General features: G+C 43.5%; 1 non-coding gene across 1 annotated transcript; it reads left to right on the top strand.

Moving 5' to 3' along the window:
• Positions 1 to 82: 82 nt before the first annotated feature.
• trnae-cuc lies at positions 83 to 154 on the top strand. The gene has a single exon. It is a non-coding gene; the product is annotated as a tRNA-Glu (tRNA).
• Positions 155 to 10,519: the final 10,365 nt, after the last annotated feature.

The raw sequence follows: 10,519 nt of genomic DNA on the forward strand, positions 1-10,519 counted from the left end.
GCGAACACTGTACAATGACCGCCTAGCGTGACATGATGTGATGGAAATTGAAAATGCATTGAATCATCAAGAGAGGTATGTTTCCCTGGTGGTCTAGTGGTTAGGATTCGGCGCTCTCACCGCCGCGGCCCGGGTTCGATTCCCGGTCAGGGAACTTACTTTTCGAGCGCCTCCGAATAAAATTCTTCTACAATCCTGTCTGAAAACATCGAAATTACTTGGACAGTTTTTGGGTTAAACGTTATTACCCCGCGGGCTGACACCAAGGGATGAACGCTGTTTCCAGCGAATAATAACATTACATTTCGTCACTGGAGCTAAATTATGTGCAATTGCAGTAGTACGATAATATTGTTTTAAATGCATCTTTTTGACGACCGTTTTTAGTTTCGGTAGTTATCACACAAGCCACCTAACATGCGTCTCATTCAGAAATAGTAAAGACAACAGTTGTTGACATCAGCCGAATTCAAGGATTAATTCCTTGACGCACATTCAAAGCAATTGTTTTCAATAATTATTGCTCGAAAAATTGTACTTTTGTATCTTCTGCTTATTGATTGAGTGAAGAGTTGAGGGGCATGGTCACTGACTATAAAATTGCAGGAGTTCTCAATCCTCTTTGGCGCCTTCAGCAATATCTACTTGACATAATTAGACTGATTATATTTTCAGTTTTATTAGATTTTTTTTTCTTTTCAAACATATATTTAAATATTTTCCATCAAAGCTGTAAACACTTTGCTTCATGCCACCTCCTGACCCTCTGCCGAGCTATCAATCATTATCTACCGCTAGGGGGCGATGTTTCACTACAAATACCACAAGAACCAGAGGTCAACCGGTGAAAGAGGGCACACACTATTAGGTATATAAAACAGTCCATTAATAAAATATACTTTAAACAAATTAAACAACATCTTCAGTAAGATGTAACTTAAAGGATTTTATTTACGTGTCGTTTTAAGTTAAAGAAAAGAACAAAAAATATTCAAATCTTTAGATTGCAGCATTTCACACGAGAAAAGATGGGTGAAGAAAAGACTTTAACCTTGAATTTTATTCTAAATGTACTGTAGTAGCTGTTTTGTGCCGAGCAAAGTTTAGGCCTATATTATAGTTGAACCTGTTTGAGGAAAGAGTGCAATGAGACAAAAGATAGATTAGTGTGTCTGTGGAACTTGGGTCCCAAAGAAGGTGGGGAAAGACGGAGATCCGAGCAGGGGGGCCCTCTGATTGGACAATCCCGGAGTTAACCAGTTCCTGGCTGGCTATGTATCTTGGCAGTTATTTTGACAGGCGCTATCATTGTGAGAGAGGAGATAAGTTGTCTCAGGGATCGCCATGGCGCCGGTGTGTCCCTCCTCCGGCCTGTTCAGGCTCTCGTCATCCCCCCCCCCCCCTCTTCTCTGCCCAGCTTGAAACTCAGGATTGTGGGTGGGTGGGGGGGGGCTGTTTGGTTGGGAGCCAGATTTGTATTGGCAAGGCCCCTTAGGCTCTGTGTATCATCGTCCCCTTTCAAGATTCATGAAACCTCCATGCGACTCAGAAATAGGGCCACTCCAAATGTCACCTTCTCTCTTTTTTCCTCTGCTCTCTTTGATTAACTTAACTTGCTCCCCCTTTCCTCCAGTCTGTGGCTCTCACTTCATTCCAATTCTTTTATTTCTAAAATGTTAGTGCACAGATAGAGTAGCACAATTTTACTACATTTTTACGACTCAAAATAAATAAATAAATAAAAACATTTTAAAAAACAGATGAGCCCTAGAAGACTTTTGACTCTTTGCTCAGTAATGTTTTCAAGATGTGAAGCTCAGGCAGAGCCGTAATAATATTAAAGTAATAAAAGTCAATCAAACATGTACTATTCCTAGTTTTCCTGTCATAAAATGATCTGTACAGTATATCAGCCTCTGATATTGGAATTTTTACAGTACTGTCCTTTCAGAGCACACAAACATACAGGGCTACATACATTTCCAGGGCTATGTGTCTCTTTGCCTTTAAGAATGCCCACATATGCCATATGGTCTTTTGTTTCTTTTTTTATCATCGCGTTTCTAATATTGAAATGGACGATTTACAGAGTGGAAGTAGCAGCAAGTCAAATCAAAACAAAGCGTGGCTATTTAATTTTGTTCAATGCCCTGTTTTGCTAAGCGAGTGCAAATAAGTCAGTGCTTTGTCTCACTTCTATACCCAACACAGGCCTTGAAGACTTTAAAAATCATTTTGCTCAGACGTCACACACTTCCAGCTTAGACTACGACCACCGATAACTTCAAGTACACTGTGGTAGCAAGAAGCCGCAGAACCTAAACATAGAGAAAGGATATGTCACACAAATGATAATTGATAGGAAATATGGGGGTCATAATTCATTATAATGAAGCAAATCTGGAAAGATTTTTGAAAAAAAGTGCAATATTTTAGAAAAGTCTTCCATCAGAGAATGTTTTTATCTGTATGTTTATGAAGAGACAACAGATTGCAACTAAACTAATTGGGATGAAAAATCTATATAGCTAATAACAACAACTGTTTAAATAAATCCACATCAGGACTGAGGGTCTCACTTATGAACAACTAACAGCTCTGACACATTTGTAAGCTTTGCATTGAAGAGGTTGACACGACGAACGGCACAGAATGAAGTAGGAACGTTTCCAGTGAAACAAAAAACTGATGCATATCACAAGCAGTAGATATGATGGTGTTATTGCTATTTTGAACTTTTCATTAATATTTTTTTGACAATTTGTTTTCATTTCAAGTCTATTGTGTCCACCTTTTAATAACCTGTGTGAAATTTATTTTGCCTATTTTTCAGATTTTATGTTTGTTGCATTCTGCCGTTTCTTTGTTTAAGTGGTTCTAAGTGATTTGATTTTGTTTTTATTGTTATCGTGGTTGTTTAGTTTGTAGGATGACTTGCATTGTGTATTCCTATCAGGACCTAAATAAAGAATACAATTCATTTCATGCACTTTTCAATGCATTTCACATATAGATGGTGAAGCCTAATCCTGGTCAGCAGGGGGGAAAACAAACTGTAGTTATGATGCATCACAAACCCAATGGAGACACTCAGCACTTCCCTGGTGGTCTCGTCCATGCTGACTGAGAGACCACCATGGGGTTAATGACCCACTACACGCACACACACACACACACACACACACACACACATACACACACAATGGCCACTTGCGCCAGCCAGTTAATGAAGACAGAGAGACGAATGAAAGTGATGGAGACGCGCTCTATACGAGTGCCACTACACCCACTGTCGATCTGCCAAGTTGGCCGACGCTCTGCAGCCATGACCTTTCACCCAGGAACTGAACAGCAGGAGAAGGGTTATCGCTGTCGGGGTTTTTGCTTTTAAAGGCTGAACTTCCAGACCAATGCGGGAGCCCCGCACTTCGAGGAAGGAGCAGACTGTGAAGGAAACCTGAAGGAAAGAAGGATGCAGAATGCCACCCCTTCGATCACACACATACAGCCTCTCATCAGTGTTTTTTTGATCACATGACCACCACGGTATGGGAGCAAACAGTGCATGGTTGTTTACCCTGCTTATCAGTGGTGTTGTAACAAGTAGGGGGAACACGCAGGCTTACCTCAATGCACATGCATGCACAAATGCTAAGAAACCTCACCTTGTGCAAATGTGGATAAAGCTCCAAAAAGCAAATGGTCTAGACATGTGTTCATTTCCCAAACTGACTTTTGAAAATCTTTCAGGACACACTGCAGTTCGTGAAGTCTATTTTGTGACATGATATGAAACATAATATGACACAGATCATGACCTATAAGCTAACATTAATAATTTTTTCCTACACTCTAAAATCTGATCCGCTATTAAAAAAGGGCTTGTCCTGTACAGAAACAATCACTGCTCTGGAAAGAAATCCAGTCTCTTCTCAATTAAAAAAAAAACTATGAGCCCCTGCAAACATTGGCCAAAATATAACAACTATGAATTCCTATATGAATTATGAGTGTGCCTGCCTTTTTATGACTGTGCGATAATTCAAAAGTATTCCTTTAAAAGTCTAAAGTTATTAGGACCATGTTTAAGGTAACGTGAGTGTGTGCTCAATATGCCTACGAGTGTCTACATGTGTAAGCCTTTTGATGTATGCGTGTGTTCTTGTGTGTGCATGTGTTGTGTGTGTGTGTGTGTGTGTGTGTGTGTGTGTGTGTGCACTCAGACGTACACTCCCACTCTCACACTCAGACTCTGGTTAGTCCAAGCCAGCGCCGCATCAGTCCATCATCACAGATATGGCTTGTGGTTAGATAGCAGGTCTGGCGGCACACAAGTCATTTTGTCCACTCTGTCATGTTTACTTATAATGATAAGGTTTGATGGATTCCCCACAAGCTATAGACGCCACGGCGCGTGTGCGCACACACACACACACACACACACACACATGCACACCATTTAATTCACACATGCAAGCTGTGGCAAACACTAAACACACATGCACAGTAGGAGAAACACAATAAAGGATGTAAAAGAGTAGATTCGTAGAGCGGCACAGTGAAGGTGTCCCAATAACAATATTAGCAAGAGAAGCAAATTTACAAATGTTAAAGTTATTTGCATATCTATATAAAATGTGTTAACGGCTGATGAATAGTGTTCTGAATAATTTTGCACTGTACTTTTGTGCACATAAAAGAAGGCCAACAAGCTTGGATTCCTGTTGTGATTTTAAAACTTTAAAGAGAGAAGTCCATGAGGAAAATTTTAAAAGCTCAAAGGTACTGTACTGTTAAGCTCAGAGATAAACTATAAACTATAACTGCTTGGGATGGATTCCCTCTTTGGTTTAGTCTAAAATCAAATGCTGTCTTTGTCCGGCTTGATGTTGCACTCTGATCTGTTGGCCGGCCTGTACAGTGTTTCCATTGGGTCGGTTTACTTTAGCCGGGCATTTGGCCAGACCGCAGACTGGCCAACTACAACTGTTCTGGACCAATTAAAAAGAGTAATGAGGCCTGCACTTATCATGTCACCCCGAGGGCAGGGAGGAGGGCACTGAGACAGGCAGCATGGCAGACCTCATATTGATGATTTGATGATTACGGGTAAAAATATGATTCATCAAAACGCATCCACAAAACAAGACGGTGGTAATGCTTGACATTTTTGACAGTGGATCACTGAAATATTGCAGGGAGAAAAGGAACAAGAAGGAGCAGCCACAGTTGGACGAAGAGCTGCAGGCGACAGGCTGCACCAAACGACTAACCAGAATCATGCATGGATGGAAAAAGATACATTTATTGCCAGACTTCCTTTTTAAAACAAGAATGGTTTATTTTGTTGCCCACATATTTGTGAGACCTGTGGAGTTAAACTGCTTTTGCTGTTCCCACCAATAACTACAGGTGTCGTCACATCAAAAAGGCCTGAGCATCCGCCGGGTAGCGGGTACATGATTTTCTTCTTTTCCCCATGCATGAAAACATTTTACAATAGTTACATTATACAGAGTGCATCCTGAGTGCAACTTTCATATTTCTCCCCTCACACATCCACTCACCCTCACTCCCTCACTCCCGCTTGTTATACAGTTATTTACACCCGAGCACGCCATGGCCACTGGTGAAACTTAGGGAGTGTGCGTCTGACAAAGAGAGTGAGAGAAAACGACGGCGGGAGGTGGACGATAAGCAACTCAGAAACAACATACCCTTTATTTCGCTGCTTCTTATTTTACATCTCACCCTTCCTCTCGCTCTGTCAAGGCCACTCTTCTCTTCCTCCTACTTGCTCGGCCAAGAGGAGGTCAGACTAAGAGAGAGAGAGAGAGAGAGCGAGCAACACACACACACACACACACACACACACTGACCAAGCACAACCGTTACAAATCTTCTCCACCCTATCCAGGACAACATACTGATAAGTGTGTCTCCACTCCCCATCCGACAGATCCATCTCCGAAAACATCTGACACACATGAAAACGTGGAAATACATGTGTGTGTGTGTGTGTGTGTGTGTGTGTGTGTGTGTGTGTGTGTGTGTGTGTGTTTAAACGGCAGATTGATGGTTCATTTTACTCCCATTTACTATAAATCAGCCCCACCAGAATTACAGAAATGAGAAAGGCTGAGTTGGGTGGTGTTGGTGGATACACTGATGTTGCAGGATGATAGTTGATCATGTCTAGGTGGCATTGGATTGTGTGAGTGTTTGCACGTTTTGGGAGTCCTGCACCTGCGACTAATGATGTGAAACTGCCTGCTGCAGCCCTTCACTCACTCCCCACTGATCAAACTTGCACCTGTTGACCCCCCCCCAACACACACACACACACACACACACACACATGTTCTGGCATGACAATAGCCATTCCACCACGTGGGGCTAAGTGCCTCCTTAACCTAGTCTCTGGCAATTAATTCCCCTGATTTTTTTTCTTCGTCTTGTGAATTAATGTTTCGTGGACTAACACCAACCCCTGATATCACAATCTGTCAACTGCACTGCAGCTGCGGTCTTTTATGGAGATACATGGGCTGACGATTGTCACGAAGAAATAACCCCAGCTTCGTCTTCAGCCTAAAAAGAACAACTTGCTTTTCCACATACTATCAGGTTTAGCGAGCAGAGGTGGGGGGTTTGGGGTCTCGGCTTCTTGACAGTGAGGTTGAAAACATAATGGCACAATTGCTTTTGTGAAATTAGAGTCAGCCCTGACCGACACTGAATGACCAAGATATTAAGAGATAATATATGTATGACATCAGTAAATGACATTTGATAAGAAAAGGCCCATCAACTGCACAATTACAATTATATCTGTTGTGGACAAGATCCTTCAGTTCATATTAGAGAGGCTCAAATTGACCGGAGGGTCTTTGAAAAGGGTAATATATAAGACACGAACATGCATGCACACAACCACGTGGATTGGACATGCACGATTTGTCAGTCGCGATGGAGAGAGATACACGTGGATCAGTGTCGGGGCCGCAGATCTAGAAAAAAAGTCTGAGGTCAGCTTCTGAGCGTTTTTCTTTCATTCAGTTAATTTGTAATTTTATTCCCAGTGCAAAGGTCTAATATGTGTTTCACATCATCTTCACAATTATTTCAAAAAGGTTGCCTCTATCTGAATTGTTGATTATGTCGTTGGCCTAAACATAGTCAAATTTCCTCCATTTTGAATATTCAAGTCTTGCCTTCAGAAGTACCTGCCAAGTACATGATTGTAGGAACTCTCTCAAGCTTTCCAGAATGCCCCGAATTCTCAAAGAGCACGTGCGCGCTCAATTTCATGAATTGATTTCCATGTTATTTCCATGCTTCTGTGTGCGGACGTGCGGGGCCACTGGGTCGAGGTGGGCTGGGTCCGTGGTTCCCACAGCCTGTGTGGAGGCAGCCTCTGCCGTGCTATCAGCCTCCGTCTCCGGCCCCCCCCCCAGCACCAGTGGGCCCCCTGACGTCAGCCCTGGCCTGATAACGGGGTCCACAGCCAGCAGTGGAGGGGTGGGAAGGGGATGAGGGTTGGCGATGGAGGGATGAGGTGGAAGGAGAGCGGCCGGCCAGCAGGGAGGGAGGGAATGGGGTTACACTAACAGAGCCAGCGGCGGATAAGACCCTCAGACAGATAAGACAGAGCAGAGTGTGGAGCCTCTTTTGTTTTCCACTGCTCCTCCTGTCTGGTGGCATCTCCCCTCTCCTCCTCTCTGACATTCCCTCTCTCCTTCCTCGTCCACTCTCAACTTCTTCTTTTCTCAACCAATTTGTTCAACTTTTCTCCTCCTCCGCCGCCCCTCCCCTCTTTGTCCAAACAGAAAGATTCCCGCTGTTATCGGGGCATGTGAGCTCTGACAGTGCCTGGACTGAGGCACCTCTTCTCCTCCAGCTTCCTCGTTGTGTTGTTGTTTTCTCCGCCAGTGCTTTTCGAGAGGGAGGAGCCAGCGTTCGACTGTCAGGAGGAGAGAGTTTTTGACGCTGACGAAAAGGTTCACACACTCGTTGCCAATCGTTATTCTCTCTCCCTGCCACATGTCTGCGTCTTCTTACAACAATGTGGCCGCAGTGACGCGTCTTTAACCCCCTGTGCGTGCACTCTGGATGAACTCTGCCAAGGCACCACGACCCATTGTTTTGATGATGTCACCTCACCTTTGCCTAACCTGAATCTTACCCCCACCTGCCCCCGAACGTACGAACAAACAGCTTTCCATCTGCCTGCCACATCACACTGCCACTAAGCCCCATGTATCAGTATATTAAGCACTGGCTGCATGTGTGTGTGTGTGTGTGTGTGTGTGTGTGTGTGTGTGTTCCCTATTTGCTCTTCAGACCTTCTCCAGCCTGCGGACTTTGGCCACTGCTTATCACAGGGAGAGGTCCTGGGATCCCTGTGTCTTCACCGCTTAAAATACATTTGCTATAGCTTTACATGCACACACACGTGAACACGCGCTCTCAGTATCATGGGATGTCCCATGGGGCTGTCAGCCAGATATTAGGCCAGACTGACTGGTCAGTGGCTCGTCAGTGAACTTTGCACCTTTTGCACAAACGGTCACGTGACTATAACAAGTCACTCGCAGAACACAACAGATTTTTGTCTCAATTTTTATACTTGATGTTGGAGCGATCAACGCCCGGGGAATGGAATTTCAAATATGAGCATATACAAAGCGTTCTGAGACCATCAGGAACAAAGGAGATTTTGATAATTGAATTCTTATCATCTGTAATTGAGTGTCGTGTGATGTGTTTGCGCTGCTCTTCAAACGGCGTGAACCAAGGGGTCCGCTTCGGCGCTCGAGCCCAACACACATGAGAACATGCAGCTGAGAGAGTTAATAATTCATTCCAAAACACACTCCTGGTTAATGCTGTGCTTGTGAGTGTGTGTGTGTGTGTGTGTGTGTGTGTGTGTGTGTGAGTGAGAGAGAGAACGAGAGAAGATCTGTGTTACTGAAGGCGTCTTGCTCAGAGGACTTGTGTCTCCCATGTGTGACTCGCTGACCTTACCTGGTCAAACACACTTAATCCACAAGCACAACACACAGGAAACCTTAGAATAACACACTAATCCACACACTCGACTGCGCGAACATCAGCATGATCCCTCAGTAAAATTCTGCCTATTGTTAAAATAAATAAACAAATGATGGATACATAATGAATAGAGCCTCATTAAGATATGGCCAGGGTGTTTTATTTCAGATCAAACTAATATAATTGAAATCATGTAAATGAATTGAGCTAAATGAATTATTACTACGCTTTAGTCTCAGACTTAACAAACCCAGCTGACATTGTTAGATGTGGTGTAAACTCTGGGTGGGTCGCCTGTCTTTCACAGGTCTGACATATAGAGACAAACAGCCAACTCATACTTATTGTCCCACCTACGGGCAATTCAGAGTCACCACATAGGAAGAAGGGCCTATGTTGTTTTTGTTCCATATATATATATATATATATATATATAATATGAACTGAAATCTACAAAGTCACAAACAGAGACAATCAGGTTAAGTGAAGGATAACGTTTGGAGATTTCAGCGTAAGAAGGACAGCAGTATTCGTCAATTAATTTGACTAAAGAAAATGTCACTTGTCACAAAAACACCTTGAAGCTATAAACCAGGGGAAAGTTCCATTTACAACTGATAACAGGCCAAAATTAGTCCAGCGGTTAGTATAAGAAATGAAATAATGGGTTGTCAAGTCAATTGTCACAAGAAAAACCAAACCGAATAAACAAGGGGCAGAAACGTGGAGTCATCAGATGTAATCAGAGGTCTTCATGATGGAGGTGATTTCACGCACTGTGCGGTAACATTGATTAGCACTGTTTAACATGACCATTATCACATGAGTGAATCTTTGATGATCAGTGTGATCAGATAGATCAAGACAGACGGGTGACGTTGAGACAAGATGAAAGGCCATTTGAAAAAAAGTATGAGGACTTTTCAGCTAACTTTGCAAAACTACAAGTGAATGAAGGATACCAGGGAGTGCGCGTGTGTGTGTGTGTGTGTGTGTGTGTGTGTGTGTGTGTGTGTGTTTCCTTGGTCTCTGTTGACAGGGTTTTCTGCCTCCTGGGTTTTTCCTGCTCCTCCATTTGAAGTCTTCTTCCTGGAGCCAGGAGTCTACTAGCCTCTGTGTGTGTTTGTGTGTGTGTGTGTGTGTGTGTGTGTATGCGTGTGTGTGTGTGTATGTGTTTGTGTGTGTGTTTGTGAGGAAGAAGTGCCAAAGTAAGTCACCGACCCCAAATGATTGAGTCTCTGCCCCAGCCAGGACGGGGACAGTTTTCCTGGTGCCTGGTTTGGACACACACACACACCCACACACACACCCACACACACACACACACACACACACACACACACACACACACACACACACACACACACACACACACACACAAACACACACACACACACACTTCTTCAGCAGTCAGTCTGTTGCTGTCTGCCACATTCCAGCATCTCTATCTAGTCCCTCACCCAAC

Source organism: Scophthalmus maximus, chromosome 18 (assembly GCF_022379125.1).
Source record: "Scophthalmus maximus strain ysfricsl-2021 chromosome 18, ASM2237912v1, whole genome shotgun sequence".
Lineage (NCBI taxonomy): Eukaryota > Metazoa > Chordata > Actinopteri > Pleuronectiformes > Scophthalmidae > Scophthalmus > Scophthalmus maximus.